At 47.4% G+C, this 26,463-nt stretch overlaps 1 long non-coding RNA gene across 2 annotated transcripts; it reads left to right on the top strand.

Moving 5' to 3' along the window:
• The first annotated feature begins 4,706 nt into the window (after positions 1-4,706).
• LOC115291653 lies at positions 4,707-13,558 on the top strand. Of its 2 annotated transcripts, none has more exons than XR_003908608.1 (3): positions 4,707-4,746; positions 10,237-10,380; positions 13,304-13,558. It is a non-coding gene; the product is annotated as an uncharacterized LOC115291653 (long non-coding RNA). The 2 variants fall into 2 exon arrangements; XR_003908607.1 differs by lacking the exon at positions 13,304-13,558 and adding an exon at positions 11,658-11,744.
• Positions 13,559-26,463: the final 12,905 nt, after the last annotated feature.

Here is a 26,463-nt window from a genome sequence, read left to right as displayed (position 1 = left end):
GGTCTGCACTTGTGTTATTGTCCGGTGATTGCTCCTCGGGTCACCACTATTTACTGCCATCTTGATTTGTTATTATTTAATCATAAACAGAGGAGTTGGAGGAAAGAAACTATCTGGAAAACAAGGTGTGTCCATGAATGTCAGTATTAAGCAGAGAAGGGAAGAGAAGGTACAGGAGAAAAGAGGGGCCAAGGGCAAGCGGGCCGCCAGTCCCCGCCTGTGCCCTCGCGGGACACGTGGTCGGAAGCAGGAGTACAAGAGCCTCCTTGTCCTTCTCTGGAGACCATCAAGTGACAGTTGCTCTTCCTTCTAAAACGTTTAAGTTTTTTTTTAATTTTAATTTTTTTAATGCTTACTTATTTTTGAGACAGAGAGAGACAGAGCACAAGCAGGGGAGGAGCAGAGAGAGAGGGAGACACAGAATCTGAAGCAGGCTCCAGGCTCTGAGCTGTCAGCACAGAGCCTGACGCAGGGCTCGAACCCACGGACTGTGAGATCATGACCTGAGCCGAAGTCGGATGCTCAACCGACTGAGCCCCCCAGGTGCCCCTAAAATGTTAAGTTTTAAAGAACTATCAAAAACACATACCCTCATAAGAGAAACTGGAAAAAAATACATATATATATAAAGTTCTCCCATAGTGTTAGTTCTCAAAGGTAATTGCTGTCATAATTTAGTCACAACCTTTTTTTTTTTCTGTTTAGGGGTTTTTCTTCTTTATCAACAATGTCGTGGGGCACCTGGGCAGCTGGCAGTTAATTGTCCAACTCTTGATTTCAGCTCAGGTCACAAACTCACTGTTTGTAGGTTCTAGCCCCAGGTCCCTATAGAATCTGCTTGGGATTCTCTCTCTTTCTCTCTCTCCCCAAATAAATCAATAAAAAACTTAAAAAGAAACAATGTGGTGATAATGTTATAGATAGAATTTTGTACCTCGTGTTTTAGGAAGAAAGAACATGGCAGCAAACGTTTCTCCTACGTGCATTGCAATTTTAAACCGAAAGGGATTTATTTCTGACGCTTAGAGCTTAAGAAAATCCTTGCACGGGGTGGAGTGGCCGGGCACCCCTGTCCCAGCCACGGAGCAGCCGCAGCAGAAGTTTCTGCTCATTTGAAGCCTGGTCACCTGCTGGAGCCCAGACTCGGAGAGCAGAGTCCCCGGCCTTTCCTCCGCCCTCACACAGGAGGGGAAGGACTGGCGTGGCACCGAGTGAGGCTGCCACCAGCACCGGCTTCACCGTGACATCTTCGTGCCGGTTAATATCCCATTGAGTGAATGCACCATGTTTGATTTAGCTTTCCCCCTGCTGTTAGATTTTTAGATCTTGTCATTTTTTACCCATTACAAAGAATGCTGCAGAGCGTGCTTGTGGCTGCCCCTCTCTTCATTACTTACGCTTTTAAAATTACACCAGCCGCGTATATTTAATGAAGGCAGCTTGGGGAGGACAGACGGTCATAAAGGACATTACAAATGCCCGTCATTCCCCACTGGAAATTTGCATCATTGCTCCGCAGCCGCGTTGAAAGCCCTGACGCAGGGATGGGATCAGTCTTTTTTTGTGCATGCCCTTCCCTATTTCAGTGTGAGCATCCTTTCAAACATGGACTCCCACTGCCCGTGCAGTTTGTAATATTTTGTGTGGCCTGATATTTCCAGGTCATAAACCTGGCTTCTCGGCCTTTTGGCTACGATCGAGTGTATTTCCAGGTTTCTGAGAGGGAGCCCAGCACTGTGTCTAACAACCTCACAGCATTCCCCTATGTGGACAGACTGTGACGTATATGACTTTCTGCGGCTCCTCTGCTCCATCCAGGCCCAGAGTAAATGACCTGAGGGAATCCTGGCCACCGTGCCAGGCAGGACTGAAATCACATCAACGCTTCTTTTTGTTTGCATCTTGGTTGCTTTCCGAGGGGGAGGAGAAATAGCCATAAGTTTGAGTTTCAGGGGCAGAACTTTGACTCAAGTTCAGTAATGGCTGGACAGCCTAACCACTGAGCTGTGTGTGGCTTACCCCCGCCTCGAGAGAGGGGGACGCCACGCTTCCCAGCCACAGGGCCTGAATCGCAGGGTAAAATGTCTGCTGAGGGCCACACTTGGTGTCGAGGCACCGAGACGCTAACGTGACCCGGAGCGCCGCCTCCTTCCTGAGCTGGGACCCCCATGCTGCTCGTCAGGGTGGGTGTGGGCACGATAAGGTGCCTGACCCCAGCCCGGCCTTCACCCACATTAATGACGGCCTGCAATTGATTAAAACACTATCTCCTCAAGGGCCGAATCCAGCAGGCTGCCGCCTCCTTCCAGCCCATTACTCGCCCGGCCCCATCATCGGCCGCTAATGGACCCTGTGTCAACATGGGCGTGAGACTGGAGGACAAAGCAAATGTTAGCGTATCGATTGGAGCGGCCTCTCTGGGGCTTCCCAGCATCAGCTCCCGGCTGGGCGCTCTCAAGCCCGCTGAGAGTGGGCTTACGGAGAACAGAAGAGCCCTTGTCCTGGGGTCACAGCTCCTAGTCTGGTTTAGGGAATGATGAAAGCTTCATTTAAACATCTCAGTGACCCCCACTACTATTACTTCTAGCACCGTATGAACCCTGATCTTACAAATATTATACATTGGCATTTACATACAGTATTTTCCAAACCTTGCAAAACTTTACAAGGTAGGTATGAATTATAATCACATCACAGGGAGAAACTGAGGCCTGGAGGGGTTAATCAACTTGGCCCTACGCCAGCCTGGTAAGTGATGGAGATGGAAGGAGCATCTCCCCAAAACCCACAGCGTCTCCACACAACCCTCTCCACACCTCAGTTCTGTGTTGGTGTTAACGTTTCCCTCCATCCATTAGCTGGAAAATTGGTCTCCGGGTTTTCCTTTTTTTTTAATTATTTCTTTTTAAAAATATTTCTTTTTGAGAGAGAGAGAAGGCGAGCAGGGCAGGGGCAGAGGGCGGCAGTACAGAGGATCCGAAGTAAGCTCTGTGCTGACAGCCTGGTGTGGGGCTGGACTGTGGGATCCTGACGTAAGCTGAAATCAAGAGTCGGACACTTAACCGACTGAGCCACCCAGCACCACAGCCTCCAGCTTTTCAATTAAGACTTTTTCCTGAAGAAGATTTGGGAAGCTAGCACGGAACAGTGAGTCACTTTTGCAGTGCACAACTCAAATGCTGGGAAAGTGAGGTCCGGAGAAATGAAGTTCCTCAGCTACATGAAATAAGTCAGTAGAGAAGGCAGAGTGGGGGCCTGCCCTGTCTCCAAACTTCTGTCATGATAAAAAATCACCAGGGGTGGCTGTTAATATGCTCATTCCTGGGCCATGCCCCATATCTACTGAGCCCTATCTCCAGGTATGGGGCCCAGGAATGTGTGTTTTATAAAGATGTCTCTAAATATATCTGATCTTTGGGAAATGGGAGAAACTGGTTAGTGGCTAGAGCAGGGGTTGGGAAGACTCAGAAGACATAAGGTCATTCTGGGTTCTGCACTGACTGTTGAGTCACTTCACTCTCTGAGCGTCATTTTTCCAACCTGTCGACGGAAGCGAGTGACCATGGCTAGGCTGGCCACACAATGGTGACGTCGAGGGACAGCAGTGAAGTGATGGGGTCTTCTGATGCCTGGCCCTTTGCCTGCTTCCCAGTGCTGTGTTGACCTTGATGAGCAAAGGTGCTGCTGAGGATCTGGCATCAGGAGGGTCTGGGATGATTGTGTGTGTGTGTGTGTGTGTGTGTGTGTGTGTGTCCCCTCATCATCTGCTGCCACAGGTGTCCCGCAGCATAACTTGGCCAAGTCACTTACTGAAGTTGAGAAGAGTGTATCTTGCTCACCCTCAGCACACTGCTTTCTAGAATTCCCCTTAAGTGGTGGCTGGTTTTTGTTTTGAACCTCGAATCCTACCTACGTGTGGGGTTAGCAGTGAGCTAGGCAGTGCTGTTCCTCATTGCTGTTCCTCCTTCCTAGAGAGGAAGACTTCTTCAGCTCTTTTGACACAGTCTGCCCATTCTCCAGTCCCTGCCCATCATTCACTGAAGGTTCTGGCTCCTGCCTCACTGTTCCCCACCGAGGTGAAGGTCACCATCCCCAGTGGCCTTAGTATTTTTGTAGGGAAGCCACCAGCACCCTGGCACATCAGTTCTTCGGGGTCATTGCCTGCAAAAGATCTTGTTCTGTACCTCACGTCAGCTGCCACCCCCATGGCCATGCCTCAGCCTTGTCATGACTAGTAGCTTTGCCACCTTCAGGGCCTCCCTCTTTTTTTTTTTAATTTTTAACGTTTTATTGATTTTTGAGAGAGAAAGCATGAGCAGTCAAGGGTCAGAAAGAGAGAGAGACACAGAATCGGAAGCAGGCTCCAGGCTCTGAGCTGGCCTTCAGCACAGAGCCCAATGCGGGGCGCAAACTCACAAACGGTGAGATCATGACCTGAGCCGAAGCCAGACGCTCAACCAACTGAGCCCCCCAGGTGTCCGGTGCCTCCCTCTTAACACCACACTCTAGGAACACCCTTCTATCTTTCCAGGCAACAGGTCTCTAATTCTGACAATTTTTTTATTCTATTGGGATCTCGAAGGATTGGCCCTGTCACCCTTACGCTGTCCCTCACCCTCCCCAGGTCCTCACTCGTCTCTTGCCCTGGCTTAGAGTCCATGGCCACCATTGTGAGGTCAGCCTGAATCCTCATCTCTCTCGCTCATCTTTCCTCCCTGATATGCCCACCTGGCTGCTCAACCTCAGGTAAATCCGACTCTTCACCTGCTCCATGTTTGTGCTCAAGTAGTTCTATGTATTTAGGGAAGAGGGGGTAAATCCCACCACACCATGTTGACTGGTGTCATTTTAAACTCTTGCCAACCATTATCAAGTGGGCCTTTGCATTTCCAATCTATTTCACACTTTCTTCTCTCTCGTTAAACCTCCAACATCTCCTCTCTAAGCCACCCTCTTAACGGATGATGTTGCTTCCTATTTCATGAAGGAAATAGAAGCCTTCAGATAAGACCATCTGCGGGTCCCATCACACCTGCCCCCACACACTCCTCCCGCCCTTCTCTCTCATGGATGAACTGCTGATGTTCCCCGCTAAGGCCAACCTCTCCACTTGGGTCCTGGATACCACCCCCTCACGCTCACTCTTAGACTGTGCAAGAGACAAGAGATACTGCACTATCACATTTTTCCTTCCCTTCCTGATTGCTTTCATCCTCATAAAAACATATTGTAATCTCTCCCATTAAAAAAAATCCCTCTCGTGACCTCTCATTTCCTGCCATTTCCTCAAATGGTCCTCAAAAGAATTGTCTAAGTTCCCTGTTTTCTCTGCCTTCATATCCATTCTTTCCTTAATCCAACTCCTTGGAAACATATCTGTTGTGGTTAGAGATGATCTCCATGCTGCCAGATCCTGTGATCAATTCTCAGACCACATCTTGCTCTGAGCAGCGTGTGACACTGTTGGTCACTCTTTCCTTCTTAAAACACTAAATTCACTGCCATTGGGCCACCGTAAGTTGTTGGTGCTTCTCCCATCTCACAGGGGACTCCTTCCTCACCTCCTTTATTGGTATCTCTCCTCTCCCTGGTCAGTGTTGGTGGGACCCAGGCTCAGTCTTCAGCCCTCTTCTCTGTTTTCATCTATTCCCATATTAAATAACATCAATATTCACCAGTATGCTTATGGCTTCCAAATATGCATATTTCTTACTAATATTTCCCTCAACACTTCAAATTCCCTGTTCTACATCTCCACTCAACTGTCTAATAGACATCTGTACATACATCACAACAGCAACAGAAAATAAATGTGAACACAAAGGAACCCAGAGATCTCAGGCACAGACTTCTATGTCCTCAAATTTCTGGGTCACGTAGGACAGACAAGTCTCCAGGAGTATGAAGCACCTCAAATACCAGGAATCCTGCTTCTGGTAGGGTCTCTTACAGTAAGCTCGTCATGTAAGCAGGTTTTAGCTGTGATCAGTCTTAACCATTCAAATCTGCCCTGCTAACAGAGGTAGGTACAAACCACCAATCTAATTATTTTACTAACTACTGCGGACAGGCTGATTCATCCTGTTGCAATGGGATCACCTGCCTTTAGTTAGTACACTCTATGCCATCGGGCAAGGGTCATTTGTCTAGAGATAGGCACGCAATCTAGACCATTTGGGATTAACCTGTGTATGCAAATACCATGACAATGAATACGGCTTTTTTAAGACTATGGATGGCAGAGCTGACAGAAGCATTGCAGGTAGGACAGGAGAATATTCCAGCAGCTCCTGCCTTGCTGGAAGAGGTTCAGGGGATCAGCCTTCCACCAAGTGCCCAGCCGGTTCTTCTGGGCGTGCTGTTGTATCTGGGGCATCAGTGGTTGTCTCTGCCATAGGCTGTACAGGTCAGTCTTGGTGAAGAGACCCCTGTGTTGTTGAGGACATGCATGCACTCCATCCCCGAGACCATAGCCGCTGTGCATGCTCATCAGGTGTGGCTGGTAAAGAGGCTGCTGACATCTGTATCTCTTTTTGTTAACCAGACCATTGAAAGCTTCCTCTGCCGTGGGTGCCCTGTGATGAGCATTCACACAGGACATAGATATCCTTACACTCTGTACCCATTCCAAGTGGTGTGGTCTGTCCGCAAATCTCTTTCTTGGACCTCTTTGTTACCAGCCTTCCATTTCTGTCCCTCCTGAATCTCTAATTCATCCAGGCAAACCCTTTGTACTTCCGGAATCACCGTAGAGCTCTACCTCTGACCATCCATCTTTCCTTCCAGGGGCCAACTCATCATGTTGCTTAAAATTCTGCCCTCAGGGAGACTTCCCTTAGTAGTCTACATCTAGTGCGTGCAGGACCCTACTTAGATATATCCATAAACTGGCTTCCAGGTTTTTCTTCCTCCACAACTAATCATCAAGGACTCCCCATAAAGCCATAGGTGAGGCTAGAGGGAGTGGAGGGACTTTAGGAATCTGAGCCTGAGCACCTGACGAAGCAGCCTTCTTACGCCTTCAGGACCTGGCCAAGCCCAGTGTCGGGCCTGTCACTTTTACCTGATGATGATATGCTGCTGCACACACAGAGCCACCTTCCTGGCTTGGACAATCAGCATCTAGTTCACAGTGAGCAGTTCAGATCACGTGGTCACTTGGAGGAGGAGCCACTTCTGGATTGGGCACAGCTTTGCTTTGAAGCCCCAGGGCACTAAGCTGCGACTCTATCCAGGCTTTCCGGGGGTTCCATGGAATCAGTTGCTGGAAGAGCTAATGGAGCAAAGTCCGCCACCTCCTGGGTCACCACTGCAGTTGGGTGTTCCAGGGGGCAGAAATTTGCTGCTCCCACTAGCATGTCTGCAACGTGCAGGAACTTGTTGCCAACTTCCCAGCAGCAATGCAGCCTTGAATGAGGTGACTAGAAGGGGACGATGTAGCCTGTGGCAGCGACTCTAGCCTGCCCAGTCCCCTTACATGCAGCATTCCAGATGAAGAGTCTGTTACCTCCCTTCTGCCTTCGAAATCTCCGTGAAGGTGGCTAAATGACAAAGCCCACATTGCACCTGCGTCCATCCTCTCAGCCCCCTCGCTCCTCCAACCCAGAGGAGGACGTGGACGTGGGTGGCTTGCTTGTTAAAAGATCTCTTCTTGCGTAGGACATTCATTTACTTGGAGAGAGACGGAAAGGGCTGTAAAATCTGGAGCGATCTGACTTAATTAGGATAATTTGTTAAGTATTCACTGCAGTGAAAAACATTTAAGCGAATGAAGTTTGTTTCTTTTAATTATTCATTTTTACATCGACTTATATAAGCTCATGATTTAAAGAGCAAAATAGGTTTGTCTATGATAAGTAGCCCTCGCGGTTCTAACCTTTTTCAGGAAAAACAACAACATGTTCAATTCTTTCAGCTACTGCTTTTGGCTCTGCCTCCCATTCTCTGATGAATATACTTTTATCTTGTTTCTTGGTTTGTGTGTAATTGGGGGTCCCTTTGCACTAGGGAGATGGGGGTTCAAGTCTCTTTTTCTCCTTTATCCCCGCCACACTCAAGGAGTCTTCACAGCCCCCACCCTACCAATATGGTCCAATTATAATTTGGATTCTTTCAGCATTTGGTCTCCATCATGGCTATGAAAATGCTCTTCCCAGCTGAGCCATGGCATAGGGTCCATGATTACTGCTCTCCTCTTTAGTGGATTGTTGTCTGTGTTTGCTTCTCTGTTTCCTTAGTTCCTTTCTACTTCTCACTCTTTCAGACTCCATCTTTCCTCCAGTTGTCCAGTTCTCTTAGAATGGGCTAGACCCTCTAGATTTTCTTTCAGTTTCTCTCTAAGAAATCTCTCCCCTGGTGCCTTCTGACTGCTCCAGGCAGTGTGGTATTTTGTCTCGTGCGCACTTCTTGTTCTAGAATTTCCCTTTACCACAATCACTTTTGCCTCACTCCTGGGTTAGGTCCTGTGTTTCCTAAAGCCCATGCCTGCCTCTTTCTTGGTCTATTCCCTTATTTTATTGGAGCACATCCTTCATGAGCTTTCTTAGAAAGAGTGTGGGGGATGTTTTTGAAATCTTTTGAGACTTTGTATGCCTGAAAATGTTTTTATTCCACCCTGACACTGGTGGATATTATGACTGGGTGTAGAATTGTAGATCAAAAATAATTTTCCTTTAGAATATTGATTACATTGCCTTTGGTTACTCTGAAGTCATTCTGATTCTGGTTCTTTCTACGTGACCTGTATTTTTTTCTGGAAAGTTGTAGGATAGTCTGTGGTATTCTGAAATTTCATGATGACATACTCAAGTACTTAAAGATCCAATATAATGGAACGTTTCCATCTGGAAATCTATGTTTTTCGGTTCTGCACAATTGTCTTAGTTTATTTTGTAGGTCATATTTTCCTTCCTTATTTTCTCTTCTTGGATGCTGGTGCATCTTGTATTTGTCATTCATTCATTTAATATTTTTTCCCATTTTGTTCTCTGATTTTTCCCTCTACTTTCTAGAATACTTCCTCACCTTCTTTCTTCCAGAACTTTGTCATGCTTTTTAACTTTCAAAGACTTTATTCTCCAATGTTCTTCCTCTTTCTCTCTCTCCTCCTTCCTTCTTTCCTCCCTCTCTATTCCTCCTTTTCTTTTTTCTTTTTCTCTTTCTTTCTTTCTTTCCTCCTAGCACCCTGTTCTTGCGTTGAAGATAAAATATATTTTTTCTAGGATGGATTTTGTTCAATTTTAATATATTTTTTAAATGTATATCCAGGTTAGTTAGCATATAGTACAACAATGATTTCAGGAGTAGATTCCTTAATGCCCCTCACCTAGTTAGCCCATCCCCCCCCCACAACCTCCCCAGTAACCCTCTCTTGTTCTCCATATTTAAGAGTCTTTTATGTTTCATCCCTTCTCTGTTTTTATATTATTTTTACTTCCCTTCTCTTATGTTCCTCTGCTTCGTATCTTAAGTCCTCACATGAGTGAAATCATGATATTTGTTCTTCTCGACTAATTTTGCTTAGCATAGTACCCTCTAGTTCCATCCACTTAGTTGCAAGTGGCAAGATTTCATTCTTTTTGATTGACGAGTAATACTCCATTGTGTGTGCATGTGTGTGTGTGTTGTTAGTTTCTTTTTGTAGTAGAGTATCTCGTCTATAAAATTTTATTTATCTGCTTGCTTATTTATTTCATTTAAAGTCTTTTCTCAGATGCCTATTGATCGCTGCTTGCTGGCTCATGTTTAAGAGGGGGCAGCAGGGAGCTGGTCGGGAGCTCGAAGGTTGAAGGGCTGGTCTTGGAGAGCACGGGCCTCACCACAGGGTGGTCTGTTTCTTTGTGGGCATCACCGGGGTCAGGTCTCTGAATCTGCCTTCTTAGGCTGGTCGTCATCCCCAGAGAAGGCTGCCGGAGCCTCTGACCTGGAGTGGATAGGCTCAGCTGCCCATCTTAGAGCTAGTTTGGGAGGAAAGTTGAGGAGTGGGCTGGGGCTCAGCTGTCCAGTATATAAATGTTTACTGCAACGCCCTGTTTGTGGTATGGTACTCCCACTCTGAACTGTGCCCCATGTCCTTACCCTCCCAGACAAGAGAATGACCAGGAGAGGGGGAGGGGCCGGCACCGGATGCAGGGAGTGGGGAAGGAGAGGCGGCTTTAACTATTCGTAAGCAGCCTGGGGGCCACGCGGCCTCCCTTTCCCCGCACCCTCAGAGTAACCAGCGGCGGTCATTCCCAGCTTCAAGGACCCTGCCGGACAGGCCAGGCGCCGTTCGCTCTGCTGCCGCGGAAGGTTCGCCATGTGGGAGGCTCTCCGTCAATTGCCGCAGACTCATCTGCTGTCTCACCTCTAACGTGTCAACTCATGTCTTCTGCTTGGAAAGTTTGTATATTTAAAAACTTCTTGAAGCTAAAATTGAGGCAGTCTAGGGAGATGGTTTAGAGCAGGGACCTTGGAGTTCGGTAGGTCTGGGCTCCAGTTCCAGCCACATGACTACTAGCCATGGAAATTCCTGAAAGGTGGTCACTTTTCTGAGCCTCAGTTTCCTGATTAAAAAGAAAAAAAAAACTGGGAAATTGTAGAGAAATTGGAAAATTAACATACTAATTGGGGTTATATGAGGATTATATGAGATGGACACAGTGCACGGAACACTTGAAATAGTCAAGGAGTTCTAGCTAGTATTACCTCAATTATAATGATACTACCTTTCTTGATAATGAAATATTTGTATGACATATAACTGTGAGTAGAGCAAAAGCCCAGTAAATGATTTGTCCAAGGCTATCTCTCCCCTGGCTCCAGAACTATCTACAACGGTTTTACACACACACACACACACACACACACACACACACACAGTCTCTATGTTGCCTGCTAGGGGCTAATTTAGTACATCCAATGATGAAGGAATACCTTTCTAAAACTTACTGAGCAAGGAAATAGAGAAATGGGTTGGCCACTGGGACATTTCACAGACTTATCCATAGAAACAGTCAATAAATATTGGTTATTGCTATTAGTAAAAAACATTGTTCGTGCAACATTGAACGCCATTCCTGACACAGAGTAGGTGGCCCAGATATGTTCTCCGAGTTGGATCTGTTTTTCTATTCCTTCCGCTTGTTGGAATGTAATTGGCTAGCCCTGTTTTGCTACATTTGACATTTTTAAAACTTATTAAGTATTTGTTAGAATACACTGTGATCCAGAGGACGTTTCTTTTCCCTGGAAGAAAACTCCAAATGTTAGCGTGACATGCCTTAGAATAAGAAGGACAAATCTGAGTGTAATCCATTTGGATTCTAATGAAAGCCTGTGACCAGAACTCAGCCTTCAGGAAGTGTTTTGAAAGGTAAATGGAGATAACAGTTTGTCTGCCTACTTCTTTTGGCAAAGGTAGGATTATTTCTGTAGAATTTTATCTATTACAGCGAACTCTGCCCAATGAAATGGGAACTGGCAAAAAAAAAAAAAGTCAGTAAATGGCTTGAGCTTTCCTGTGAGCTCTGGCCTTTAAAATACTTGTGATTTGAGGTCGCTTTTTGTCATTTAAGATAGATTTTCCTTCCAGAAATTTCTAATTTATTATCCCAGCAATAAATTCTGGATTTCTCCAGATGCACTCTTATTTCAACATTGGCTTTCATTTTTTCCAGCTTCCTTCAAAGTTCAGAATCATATGCCAATTTTAAGCCAATTGGCTTTGATTGCTCTACACAGCCAGCAAAGAAAATGGCCCAGCTCATCCCTTCTCATTATAATGAAATTCGTAAATAATCTCTTGGTTTAGTTAACTCATTAAAAACAACTTTCTTTAAATGAATTCATGTGGATTAAAATAATGAAATCTGAGAAAGACAAATTCAAGATTTTATCTAGGTCTTGAAGTAGGCATTTATAAAGATGGTCAAGGGATAGTTTAAGGAGCTGGAAAGATCCAACATTGGTCATGACCTCTTGCCACCAAAATGCTCTATAGCAAACTATCCAGATGTCAATGGACTCTAACAGTAGGTATCTATTTTTCTCTCTTATGTCTGCAAGTCATGGGGGGCGGCACCCAATTTAAGCTCAGCAGGGCTCAGCAGGACTTCACTACAGCTCACAGTCAGGTTCAAGTCTGCCCCATTAATTTTCTGAACTACTTGAGAGCTCTTCCGGCGACAGAAGCACAGGAAGGCAAGCCCGACTAGACAAGCATATTTCACTCTGTTCATGTCACATCTGCTAACATTGCATTGTCCAAAGCTAATTATATGGTCAAATGCAAAGTTTAAGGGCAGAGAAGTACACACCAACCAGGAAGCCAAAATAAGTCACATGACCCAGCCCGACCTCAGTGGAGCAGGGCAATGGTGGGAAATGTAAATATTTGTTCAACAGTCATCCTTGACCCACGAACCCCAGAAGCTCTGTGAAAGAGAAATCCTATAATCCAGATGTCTGTTATTTTAGACCAGTGGTTCTCAAAGTGTGGTCCCTGGACCAGCAAGAGCAGCACCTGGGAATTGGTTGAAAAGGAAATTCTTGGCTGCACCCTAGCGCTGCTGCACCAGGAACTCTCAGGGTGGGGCAATCATACACAATGAGCTTTGACTCTAACGCAGGTGGAATGAGGTTACATTATAGACGGAAATACTACCTAATATGGCTCAGCTGACCACTAACCACTTTCACCAAAGGGACTTGCCAAATCGAAGGGCCACCTAGCTCTGAATTTTATATACTCCAAGGCTCTTTACAGAAGGCAGGAGGATCCTGAGCAAGAACCCTGCCCCACAATTTACCAGTTATACGACTTTGGGTAAATGACTTACACTCACTGAGCTCCAGTTGATGTACCCGAAAAGCAGGGCTTTAAACGTTTCCCTCCTTTGGAAAGGATGTCTGGAGTGCAGGCTTCGGTCTCTGCCGCAGGTGATGAGTGCAGGGCCACCACCTGCCCCCGGAGTGGTGCTCTGGTTACTTTTTGAAGAGTTTGGGATTTCACAGTGAGAGGCACAGAGGCTACAGGGCAGGTGGGCCGAGTCGCTTTGGTGGCACAGTTCTGGAGACCTCTAAGGCAATCGCTTGAGTGCTGAAGCATCTGGGTTTGTTGTTGGTTCCTGCCCTTCTGGAATCCGTGAGATGCCGTGACTACTTCCAATAAACTTCACTCTCTGCTCAAGCAAGTGTGGTAGATTTAAAATATGACCCCCGAGTTCTTTGTCCTCCTTCTTAAGAGGTGGGGAGGGGTGTCTGTTAGTCATTGCATAACTATTAGCATAAGTCGTAGCTACATAATGCCATTCTCCACGCTCAGGCCTTAAGAAACTGGCAGCTCACGTTTTTTTGATGGGGTCCTTGCTTTTGGAACCAAGCCTCCATGTTGAAGGGAAGCCCAAGCTGCTCATAGAAAGGCCCATATGGAGAGAAACAACCAGTGCCATCCTACCTGCAATATGACCAGACCCCTCAGGAAGCAGAGCCTCCTGCCTCAGCCCGGCTGCCCAGGTGACTCCATGAGCAGCAGAGACCGGCCATCCTGCTGAGCCCAAATTGCAGATTTATGAGAAAAATAAATGTCTGCCGTTAGTGTAAGCCACTCTGTTTGGCATGGCTACTTCAGCAGCAATAGATGAATGCAATTTCCGGCTATAGCTCTCCTTGTTTTTTCTACCTTCTTTCCTGTTGCTTACAACCCGAAGCAGGAGCACAGGCACTTAGATCTGGACTCAAATTGTCTGCATCCAAGTCCTGCCTTTGCCATTTGCTAGGTGTGACTTTGGGGCCGGTTGTGACATCTCTCTGCACTTACATTTTCTCACCTGTTAAATGAGAGAAATAGAAAATAGTCCTCTTTCACCAGGTTGCTCTGAGAATTAAGTGAGATTATGCATGCAGAGCATTCAGCGTATTCCTGAATCTGGCTTCGCTCGTTCTGATTCATACAGAAATGGGGTTTGGGAACGGGCTGCATAATAACAGAGCTTCCCATGTGGAAGCGGCTGAACTAAGGTGGTGCGGGGAGAAGTGAGGACCCCCTGGCCCCAGCAGGGGATACTGGCAGGCCTTTTACATTCAGGGGCAAATACAGTCCATTAAAATACCTCTCCTTGTCCACTTGGGGCCAGACCATGTGGCCAGTGATGAAGCACTTAGGGGCAGCCCAGCAAAATATCAGAGTATTTCAGAAGTTGGAGATCACCTATAGACTTTAATAACTAGCTTCAGGAAGAGATGAGCTCCAGACAAGCCGGACTGACTGCCTGAAAGCAGAGTTAGGACAACAGAAAAGAGACACTTGCTGATGCCGTGCGGCCACTGGGGATCACATAGTCATGCCTTGCTACATTTCAGAGGCTACGTTCTCTGCTGCCCCCGAATGAGAGCCCTGAGGAACACGCAGGCCGCTGGAAGAGAGGTGCCTGGGGAGCCTAGGAAGGCAGGGATGCTGATTTTGCACGTGCCCGGCTCCTTCTGCCGGGACCCTGGGCCCTGGGGCACCGCTGCCCCTCTGGGAACATGGATGAATCCTCCTTGGTTTTGACTACACTTGGTGTCTCGAACCACTTGGCTAGCTCTGACCAGTCCAGGGGAGAGCCCAATCTTGCTCCATCCAGCACGCTCTCTGTCCTTGAACGGAAGGGCCTAGACCTTGGGTTGCTGAGTCATGTAATGTCAGTACAGCAGAGAGGCGGTCAGAAACCTGCGGCCAAGTCCATAGACCTGCTGTCGCTTCTGCCTTTCCTCCAGCCTTGGCTTAGCTCCCCCCCTCCCACCCCCGGATCCAGCGGTCCTTAGTAGCAACTGCTTTTTAATTAAGCTTCTCTCTCATTTGCCACCCTAAGATACTCCTCATAAAGGCTATTTAAAAACAGCAGAATAGCAATCTGCTCCGGGCACACGGTGACGGTTCAGAGAGATGGCACACAGTGAGGGGCCCAGCCCGGTGCCTGCACAGAGTAGGTCCTCAGCACACTCTCCCTTCGCCCCTTTCCTTCTGAACGCACTCTGAAGTCACCTCATGACCACCGGAGGCCAGACTGCTCTGGACCGCTGCTCCTTGCCTCCGGAGCCCGCAGCCTCGGCCTGTCTCATCTGCATGCTAATGCAGTTTCTAAGGATGATCTATCCTAAGCGTGGCCTCGGTTCCTGGGAGATTTATTATGTTCCCCGGTTCTATAGATCAGGGACAATTTTTTATAAATTCTTGCTTTTGCTGAACAATTTAATATGCCATTGTCTAGGCAACGGAATTCTCAATTAGATTTTCAGGCTAATATGGGGAGGAACTTTCCCCCTTCCTCTCCAGCAATATTAGGACAGGCCGAAAGTCCTACTTGAGAGCAAAACTTGCTGCCACCTTGTGAGGACGTTCAAACCTGACTCCCTTCTGCAGCTGGCACTTCCCTTCTGCGCCAGGCTGCTGGCTTGTAGAGGTGGTGGGAGGAGCCCACGGCCACCACGGGGGCTGGGCACTGGCCTCACAGGCCCCCCCCCGCCTTCCCAGGGGACACTGGTCCTGGAGAATGAATTACTGCTTGCCCTGGGGTCTGGTCCTCAGCCTTGTAAGCTCAGAAATTCAATCTTTGAAGTCCAGGAGTTATTAGATGCCTAAATAAACATTGCCAATGAGGGACGTGAGGTGAGAACAAACCAGGAAGAGAATTTGCTGCCTCCAAGCAGACAGGAGGTTCGCCTCAGCAGGGCGAGCACGTTCTGTCCCGAGGGGCTCGCTCCTCAGGAAGCCAAGTTACCTGATGGCGGCTTGGTGAACCGGAAACCAGAATGGGAACTTCTTTTTTTTTTAAGCTTATTTATTTATTTTTGGAAGACAGAGAGAGTGAGCACATAGGAGGAGCAGAGGGAGAGAGAAAGAGAGGAGAGAGAGAGAGAGAGAGAGAGAGAATCGCAAGCAGGCCCCACACTGTCAGCACGGAGCCCAGTGCGGGTCTCAAGTCCACAGACCATAAGATCATGACCTGAGCCAAAACCAAGCATGGATGCTTCACCGAATGAGCCAGCCAGGACCCCCAGAATATGACCTTCTCGTGCTCCAGCCTCTCCTGGGCAGAGGTGGGCAGGCCCTCCCATTGCACAGCCGCTGCCCCCCTTGGTTCCAGCTTCCCTGGTTCATCACCTTCATTGAGCACCCCTTTCTCTCTCGAGGGGTGATCTCTTGGTGGACTTGGGGCTTGTTCTCCGGCCTCTACATGTCTGTTGACTCCATCACGAACCAGTTCCTGGCTTAACTCCCAAGACGTCCTTAAGTCCTTCCCTTCCACACCCAGGGCTCGGTCAGTCACCATGCAGGTGGACTGTGGGTTTTGACTAGACTTGCAGGTGGGCAGGAGGGCGAGTCGAGCTGACTCAGGTGGTACATCTGGGTGACAGGCTGCGTCTTGGCACCATCTGGGTCAGTGTCAGACTCGCTGCTGTCTGTGACTCAACAGAGTCATTAGCTCATTTAATCTTCCCGAAGTACCTACAAGGAAAGTGCTAGTATATTTCCCCCTTGGCTGAATGGCAGCTTTGATAAATTTACTTGTTTTTGTCTAATTATTTAGTTTTAATTGACCCATTTTCATTTTGTGCTTGCAGCGGCATTTACATAGAACATTCGGTGTGTCCTTGATCCCATTTCCTCGGCTGCTGCTGGAGCCTAAGGGTGGAGAGACAGGAAGTGGAGGGAGAAAGGAAGTGTAATATATTCTTTAATAAGGAGAATTTTTATGAGCATATTCTTCACTCACGGTTTCTTATTCATAAAGATAACATATTTATGAGTCTTTATAACAAATAACAGTCTCATGAATGTATGCTTTTGCCTCGCCCCCGCCAGCCAGCCTTTTGTCCCCTGTCTGCCGGTCAACCGCCCCCTCCCTCAGTGACGCCTCAGTCTCTAGCTGTAGCAGCGGAGAGCTGGGGGAGACAATATTTGAATATTCCATAAAATCCTGTTATGGAGACAAGATGAACTGACCAATGAAAACAGACCACTTCAAAGGATCAAATGATGTAGTGAATTACTCATTTGGTGGGCTGGCCCCCAGGGTTTTGGGTGAACTGGCCATTTGGCTTCGCTTTTGGTTGACTAACCAGGTGAAGTGACCCAGAGTCCTTTTCCAGATGAGGAAGTGGAGAAACAATACCAGATGTTACAGCCATAATTTAAAAAGGTTTGTTTGAAGGCGAGTTGGTGTCTTTGGGCCATTCAGCAGGATAGAAGCACAGAGAAGAAGACAGGATAAAACCCAGGATGGGTTTCCCAGCGTCTCCAATGAACTGTATTTGGGGACATTGACTTTCAAGTGTCAAAAATGCAAATGCCTTTAGAGGCCAGGAAAGTGAGAAAACATTCGTCACAGCAAAGGAATGAGAAAAATCTAATTTTCTCTAAAAAAAATCCCACAAAACAGCAAGAAGTGTGATGCAACATGGCCCTGTCTTTTGACACCGATGACAGGGAGGCAGTAGGGACAGACGGGGACTGCAGAGAACTGAACAGACGGCTGCCATCAGTGTTACACAGATCTTTCAATTTTTCCGAAAGAGCTGGAAACCCTGATTTTGATATATCAGACCTCTCAGGCTCTAAGTGTAACTTCAGATTACTTTGCAACACCCTGTAGGCCAGTCTACGCAACGCTGGGTGCTGGGTCTGGTCTATAAAAATGCACCCTTCAGGCTGGCTCAGAGCCATCACCCAACCTGGAAGCTGAGTCCAAACTATGGACGCCACGTGGCTGTGGGGGTCTGCAAATCCAGATTATGATGAAGAATAGATGAAGACGTCAAGAAATGATCTCAGTGCTTACAAGAATGACATTTTATCACCAATAGGAAATAAGTTTCAAACACATCACCTCATACATGGAGTGAAGACTTCAAAGAGCAGGCTTTGAAACCTGAGCAATCTGGCGCTGAATCCCAGCCCTGCCACTTAGCTGCTGTGCAACCTTGAGCAAGTCAGTTCACCCCTTGGTGTCTTTATTTCCTCCTATCTGAATTCTTACGAGGCTTCAGTGCAATAAGATATGAACATCTAGATAGACAGCAGATCAGAGGCTCTCAAGAAATGGCACTTGCTAAAACTGCAAGTGATCATTACCATTTGATAATCATGACCAGTGTCATCAGTGCATATATTTATAAACTCCAAACAAAGCTGTCATGGAAATTGGCTGCTGAAGTGTTTCTCGTGGGTGATTTTTCCACACGTTTGATGAGGCACTTTGATGCTTCTTTCTCTTTTCAACATACTTACACCGGAATTCACAAAGCCTAGTGCCTTTTTTATAATTCTACTGGAAAAGCATTCCGGGAACTCAAATAATCTATTCAAACCCAAACCCAGTGGGAATTCTTCACACTTGACTTACAGAGCATAAGGCATCTCCAGATACTTCTATCCACTGGCTTTTAAAGGAGGCTGTGCCTTGGGAGAATTCACACAGAATTCAGCCTGCTTCTCATGCACAGGGCTCCTTCATTCTGTTTTCCACCCCTTCCATGCCACTCATCTCTTACTGTGCTCTTCAGCTCAGCCCAGGTTGAAATCACTGCATTTGATAAGCCAAGTGGCCATCTTTTAGACAGCCCTTTCAGGACCTGCACTCATGTGCACGTTGCAGAGCCAGGATTTGAACTCAGCTCTTTCTGGCTCCAAAAGTTCTGCCAGTTCCATCACACGGCACTCACCTGGCTCCTTCCTTCCTGGATCTCTTTCCTGCTAATCAAGCCTGGGCAACAAGGACAGAAGTAGGCATGGCTGGCCGCTCACTGTGACACCAATTATCGCCACATGTAAAGAGTAGGAAACTGTAATTCAGGAACTGAGTGTACCAAGACAGCTGGCTCCAGCCCACAAAGGCAGGCAGCACTATTATTTTAAGAATCCTCCTGGGCACAGAAGAGCAGCCTTTGTGTCTGTGGAGGTTGGTACAGGGATGGTGATGCCCTCCCCATCAACCAACTGTGTGGGAAGACCCATGGAAAATGGAAAAACCCAACTTGGTCCCTCGCTGGGCTACTACTTCTTATAAAAAGTACAGGCCCAACAGCCTGGAGATCCGGCTTCCAATTCTCACCCTTCCCTCTATAGTCTGTGTAAATTTTGGCTTCTCAATTCCTGCACTGGACCTCAGTTTCATGGGTTACATGTACTAAATCTATAATGATCCCATCAACTATAGCAGGCTGAGTGAATTTTAAGTGTTGGGTGCTCCATTTGGATGACATCCCATAATGTTTGGCCTGTGGCTACTCCAGATCCAACACTGCCTCTGGATAAGGTAAATAAGATGATAGTCAGGTCCCTTCTAGGGATCAAAGGAAACACATCATTGGCCAAAACTATATTTCTATTTTGTGCTTACTCTGGCCTGAGATTCTAGAAAAGATGAACATTTGCTCATGCCTGCATTCAAACAACCAACAATACTTTAAAGCATCCTTAGATCTAGGCCCTGAGCTTGGCATCATGGGTACAAAAGTAGGTAACACAAGACCATGACCCCAAGTGTCAGGAAATACCATGGAAAGTGACGAGCAGGAATGAGTGTGAAGGAAAAGAAGCTGGACTCTCTGCTTCCCGGGAGAGACAGCCTCAGTGAGCCCCCTCTAGTGGGAAGTAAACCACGGCAGCCCTGTCAGAGAAGGTGAGCCCCCTCTGGAGGAGAGGTCATTGCTTCCGGTACTGCAGGGGGGAAAGGCCCTCCCAGGAGAACCAGGTAAAGCTTCAGAGAGGAGACGATGCTTGAGTGGAGCCTTGAAAGGAGCATAGGACTTCAGCGACTGGAGATGTGAAGAGAATATTCCAGGCAAAGCAATTGTATGCAAAGTCCCCCAGACATTGTCCAGAGGACAAATTGTTTTCAGCTGGGTGCAGCAGTGGCTATCTGAAAGGAAAAGGGTAAAGGAAGGAAGACTGTTATAGACTATTCAGATCGTATGAGAAAGTTTCTGAATTCAGACCACGGAACAGGCAATTCAACAGGAAATCGGTAGTGGAGCCCTATCAGTCAGGGTTCTGAATTACAAGCCACTGAAATCAATTCCAACTCACTTTAGTAAAGAGTGTCCTTTATTAGAAGGATACACTAAAGCTCATAGAATTGAAGGAAGAGCTGACCAACCAGACCTCAGAAAATACAGGAATCAGGAAATCTAGAAGGAAATAGGAAATAATAAACTCCTTTGTATAATATAAACCTTATATAATAAAGTACAGTAGTCAGGTATTGCTGAAGTAAAGCTGCTTAACAAATAGTCCTCAAAGCTCAGTGACTGACAAGTGCAAACCGCTTATTTTTCTCACTCATGGGCCTGAGGGTCGGCTAGATGGGCTCTCTTTCAGGCTATAAGTAAGTTCAGGTATGCAGCACATGTCTCCTCATTCCCCTTGGACCAGTGGCTACCTGTGGGCCAAACCACAGAAGAGAAGTCAAGGTCTCTGCTCCTGTTCAGTAATGCTGAGTAATATTCCTTGGACAGAGCAAGTCCCATCGGGAAAGAGAAGGGAAAAATAAGAAGGAATCTGTGATGGGCATGTTGTGCGTGCGTGCGTGTGTGTGTGTGTGTGTGTGTGTGTGTGTGTTTGGGAAGTGGATTGTTTCTAGATACTATAACTAGTAAGTAGGGGCAGTTTGCCAGTAGGATTACAACACTGGAGGCCAGAAGTTTCTGCTCCCCTCAGAAACTGAGTGAATCCAGCTTTTCCCTACTTCTGGCCACATCTCTCCTTCTGAGGACCGATGTAGGACACCTTGGAGGTGTTAATATAACCCTAACCTCACAGTGTGGGAGGCCCCTGGAGGGTTTTTACACATTCTTACTCAGACCCAAGTGATAAAGCTGACCACCACCCAACCCCCACCCAGGGAGCAGCCTTCATGCCCAAATTCTTTTTTGAAAGAGAACGAGAGAGCAAGAGAGTGCAAGAGCAAGCGGGGGAGGGGTGGAGGGAAGAGAGAGAATCCCTAGCAGGCTCCATGCCCAGACACGGGGCTCGATCTTACGACTGTAGATCGTGACCTGAGCCAAAGTCAAGACTCAGGTGCTTAACCAATCGAGCCACCCAGGCACCCTGATACCCAAATTCTTGAGCAAAGAATTGAACCCTGTTGGCAAATATTGACCAATGGGGAGCACCAGGGATCCCAAGAGATGAAGCCACCTCTATCAGATCCCTTGGGGGTAAGAAATAGGGGAGTTAGAGCCTCCTTTCTGGGCTCAAGTGGAAAGCACTCAGCTTCTTGTCACCCCAGGATGGGGAGCAAAGCTTCCAGAGGCTGCCCCTGAAACCATCCCCACCCCAACTCTACATCAGGGTTCTGCAGACCCGGGGCTCCTCTGGGAGGGCATCCGGCCCTGGCATCTCCCTAGGTGCTATGCTTCTGGCTGGTCTGTAGTGCAGAGCTAAAACTTTTCATTCCAACTGGTGATTTTCCTCCCTTGGCCAGGCTGAGGCTCATGTTTCTATAAGCAGAGCCCCGGTTGCTAGGTGACATCCTGGCTCCCGATTCCGGAGGCAGCCGAGGCAGGAATGAACCGAAGAGATCTGAAGCTTCCACTTTGAAGACAGAATATGAAGCCCAAAAGAGGAAATAAGACCCTAACTTAATTGGCAGGTTATGTAACAGCCAGCCATGATCCTCATGTCCTCCCTGCCACCCTGCCAAGACCAGTGGGATAGACTTGAATGTTATTTTTCAAAATAGGAGAGAAAAAGTAGGGAGTTGAACTGATAAATATAGTTGGCTCTTTTGATTGGAAGAGGAAACTTCTAATTACATCGCTTTTCTAAGCTCCATCAATCAGATCTACACCTTCATTAGCCTCTGAGTCATTAGTGGAACTTATTGAAACAATTAGATGTGCAGAGAACTGCAGCCATCAGCATCTCTGGCAGCTGCGTCTGGGATTTAAACTTTTCATTAACATTGGAGGGAGCCTCTTGCAAATCAATAAGGAATAGATGAGCATTCCAAGTGAAAAATGAGCAAAGAATGTGAATAGACAATTTACAAAAGAACCACGAATGGACAATAAACAAAAGAAAAAAATTTCCCAACTCATTAGAAACTGTGAAAATACATTAAAATAAAAATGAGAAAGCATTTTTATCCTATTGCACAAGTATTCTTTAAATGATACTACCCAGGATAATATACAGTAAATGTGCTATTTCGATGCACTGGTGGTTGAAATGCAGTTAAAGAAGACCTTTCTGGAAAGCAATCTGGCCACATATTGACAGTCTTCAACATATACACCACTTTTGGCCAAGCAATGTGGCGTCTTCATTTACAAAGATGTTCACATAGCATTATTTATAAAAAGGGGAAATTTGAAAAAATTTGTATCTGACAGCAGATATTAGTTAAGCAAAAAGAAATCATTTAATTACATGCAAACATACTCTCAAGATTTGGAAAGGGAAAAGGCAAGTTATAAAGTCACATGCACTCTATGAGTCCATTTCTGTAGGATGAAAAAGAGAATTGTTCATGCTCATGTAGAATACTGTTAGCTGTCGACATCCCAACTTTCCTGAGTCCTGGAGACGTTAGTGCCTCAGTAACTCTTTCCTGGAGGCCCTGGAGAGCGCTCCTTGCCCTGAATAAAAACCTGAGACTTGGGTTTAGTAAGTAGTTAGCTCCAAACAATTTAACAGTCGTAGTTTTTATAGCGTTGGACAAATGTTAAGACACCCCGCGGCATCCCCGTGAGTCTACCGCCGAGCCCTGGAGATGTCCTTAGCACATACTTTGGAACTGGGGCGCTGTAAAGCTCAAGGTTACCCGCGGCTCAGTTCTGGAACCCAGGCTGCCTGTGTTTCAGTATGGGCTCGCTCGCTGGCTCATGAGTGACCCTGTGCAGACTGTCTTTCCAGGACCTCAGTTTTCTCCTTTATTAAGTGGAGATAATAATAGGACCTTCCTCTAGGGATTTTTGTGAGGTCTGTGGAATGTCGTGTGCCTGACTCTCAGCCGGAACTTAGTAAATATTAGCCACCTTTTACCCTCACAGGGGACTGCAGGGCACTTTGAATTTTTTCCTTATACTTCCTTTTTGTATTTTCAAAATGTCACACAGTAAACATGTATTGCTTTCATTATAAGCACTTGGTTTTTAAATCAGAGAACTTAGCATTGTTAGCTCCCCCTGTCCTGAGCGCCATGCACGGGCAGGACTGGGCGGAGCAGGTCACACAGCCTGAAGGCTTTGGGGGCATCCGCCTCAGCAGACAGCAGTGGCTTGGTCATTATGCATGAAAAAGGCCCCTCTGGTGCCGCCTTGGGAAGGAAGGACTTCTCACGGGCATCTGATTAATTATAAATGGTAGACGGCATGAGTCCCTCCCCAACCTCCTTGCCTCTGCTCACGCTGCCGGCTGCCTGGAGCAGCCCCGCCCCTCCTCTGCCTGGCCACGCCCCACGCTCTGACCCAGACTCCTCCTGAAGGAGCCGCCCTCTGCCAACCTCTGCTTCAGGGAAGTGCTCCTGGTCTGTGTCTGCTGGCCGCCTTTTCATCTCCCCCTGCCCGGCCACTTCATGCTTCCTGGGGGCAAAGGCTGCATGAGTCTCATGGACCTGGCATTCAGTGAGCGCCTCATAGATGCTTGTTGACCAGCACACCCCTCTTCATGGGTCGCGGGATTTACGTTTGTTATTGTCACATTCTTTGGGAACCAAGCTACTCCGGGCATACCCAACTTCTATCAGAAGCTTATGGGACCTGCTTGGGGATTGGGTATGGAGCTGATTGTCCCCTGGGGGTATGTGCGGGGGGGCACATTATAGGATCATTGGGGCCACCAAGCCTTCGGCCTGGGCATGGAGAAGCACTGACTGTCTCTGAGAGTGACTGGCTAGCTAGAAGGGGTGGACCGCTGGGACATGAGGCATCATGTCTCCTTGCAAGCCATGCACAAAATGTTGCTGTCTGCTCACTCAGCAAATGATTACTAAGCACCTGCTATAGACATGGCCCTACATCAGGATCTAGAAGATCAGCAGGTGGGGGCTGAATCTTGAAGGGGAGACAGAGACACCAGTAACTCTAAGGTGTCAGGCCAGGCTTGCTGGGACAGAGGCATGAACAAAGGCCCCTGGGGCCCAAGGCAGGAGACAGGGAGGAGTCTGGAAGAAGGAGGGACTAGTTTGGTATGATGAGTAGCAGAAACCTTTCCTGGAGAGGGAGAGAAGGGGGGAAGGAGGGTCATAGTAGGGACAAGATCCAGGTGAAAATGATGGTCTCATGGCTCTGCCCTCCGAGTCCTGGGCAGTGGCCGGTGGCTTCCAGGACCAGAGCCCAGTGAGGCAGATCCCAAAAGGGTCGGACCAAAGTGCTGACACATGGGAGACACACATGAAGGCCCCCGATGCACAAGCACTTCCCGGAGGGCCCGAGACAAGCTTCCAGGGACGGGCTACCAGGGACATGGCGTCTCTACTTCCCCCACCCCTCTTCGTGTGGACAACCGGGACCTCCAGCCAGGTGTCTCAGGGACCGAAAAGTGTCCCCCTACTGCTCCTTTATTCCACCCCCTACGGTACCTGCCTCCCGCAGAGCTGCCCCCAAACAAGTGGGTCTGTTTAATTAAACAGAATGAAGCCCTGCCAGTGTATATGGGTAGAGATTAGAAGGATAAAGAATCTGAGTAGCTGTTTGTGTACGTATTAACTTTTTCATTATTTCAATATCTAATATACATTTCTTATAGAAAATGAGAAAACACCAACAAGTAAACTCAAAATGATTGGGGCGCCTGGGTGGCTCATTTGGTTAAGTGTCTGACTTTGGCTCAGGTTGTGGTCTCCCGGTTTGTGGGTTCGAGCCCCACGTCGGACTCTGTGCTGACAGCTTAGAGCCTTGAGCCTGCTTCAGATTCTGTCTCCTTCTCTTTCTGTCCCTCTCCTGCTCATGTTCTCTCTCTCTTTCACGCTCTCTCTCAAAAACAAATAAACATTAAAAAAATTAAAACATTGCAATTCTACCACTAGAGGATTACTCCTGTAACTTTGGTCTAGAGCGTAACCTTTGCGGTGGATGAGACTGTTGATCCCGACTCTCCCAGGTGTATTAAATATCCACACCTTGTCATGGCCTCAGAGCAGGTGGACCGAACTACCTCACCCCTCGATTTCAGACCTGGTTCTGTGACTTGCTTGGGCCAAGGGGGGATGAGCAGGCATGATGCACTCAGAGGCTTGAGGTGTGCTCACATGGCTGGGTTTCCCAATTCTCATTCTTGCCTTTCACCAGGAGTGGGATATGCCACAGGCAGGTGTCAGTCTAAGGTATAGACCTGGTCTCAGCCTGAAGTCCCACCAAGGCCAACCTAGGTAATTCCAGATGACCAGCAGATGAAAACATATGGAATAATGCTAATTATTGTATACCACTGACATTTTTGGGTTATTTTGTGCATTATTGTGGCAATGAAGAACCCATATACTCTTTGATATCTTTACCTATGCACAGTTTTTAACTGAAAGAAGATTATACTATATAGTTTCATAGGCCACTTGATTCAATTCTTATACTTAGATGAATTTTTATGTCATTTAACGTTCAAACCATATCCAAGTTTCTCCAATGGACAATGAAAGTACCCTCTACAGCTGGCTTATCCAAACCAGTTTCAAATCAAGGCTCTGACTTTGCATCCGGTTATGTCCTTAAATCCCTTTTAACCTAGCACAGTCCCCTTTTAGATGACACTGGCCTGTTGCAGCTGAACATCTTGGCTAGAGAACACCATCGGTGATGCTATGTGCCGGACGACCCTTTTGTCAAGATCTCACACACAAGACACGGCAAGGCTGGGGCTAAGGCCTGACCCATTCGACCGGTAAAGGTACAAGCCAGTTTAGATGTAGACAGAATTACTTACACAGGCCGTGAAAGGAAGTATGCCAAAGTATGCCAGCTTGCCATGATCTTGCCATTGTTCCCAAGAGGGGCCACACTGAAACCACAGGAGCAGGTGACTATGGCTGAATCATGACCAGCCAAAGGCAGACTGCATCCGGGCAGGGATGTATGCTGCAGGATTCGAAGGGAGGGACAGGCAGGGGTGGAGCTGAGTCCACATTCCTCCTCAGAACCTGGGTGGCAACGAGAAGCGCTTTCACGACAGCCTCCAGGGGAGAGACGGAGGCCAGTGGGAGGTGGCCTCGTGGCCGCTCCTTACAAGCCTCTCATCCGTGTTCTAAGTTCACAGCACATTCTGCTAAGATCGGATTGGTCACCACTCAAGCCTTTGCCTGTGTGGATACATTCAAGGTCACCCAGACGTTGGCAGGGCCATCTTCCTACACCTTCCCGGGTGATCCTAAGGTTGTCTGCTGAGAGAAGGTGGGAATGATGATCTGACTCTCTTCGCTAAAACGATCTGTGTGATGATCCTTTGGCGCTTGATGACTATTCAGTGCCCCGTCCACTGGGTGTTGAAAATGGCAGCGTCGATGA

The sequence above is a fragment of the Suricata suricatta genome, chromosome 5, assembly GCF_006229205.1.
Source record: "Suricata suricatta isolate VVHF042 chromosome 5, meerkat_22Aug2017_6uvM2_HiC, whole genome shotgun sequence".
NCBI lineage: Eukaryota > Metazoa > Chordata > Mammalia > Carnivora > Herpestidae > Suricata > Suricata suricatta.
This window is presented reverse-complemented; position numbering and strand designations above follow the sequence as displayed.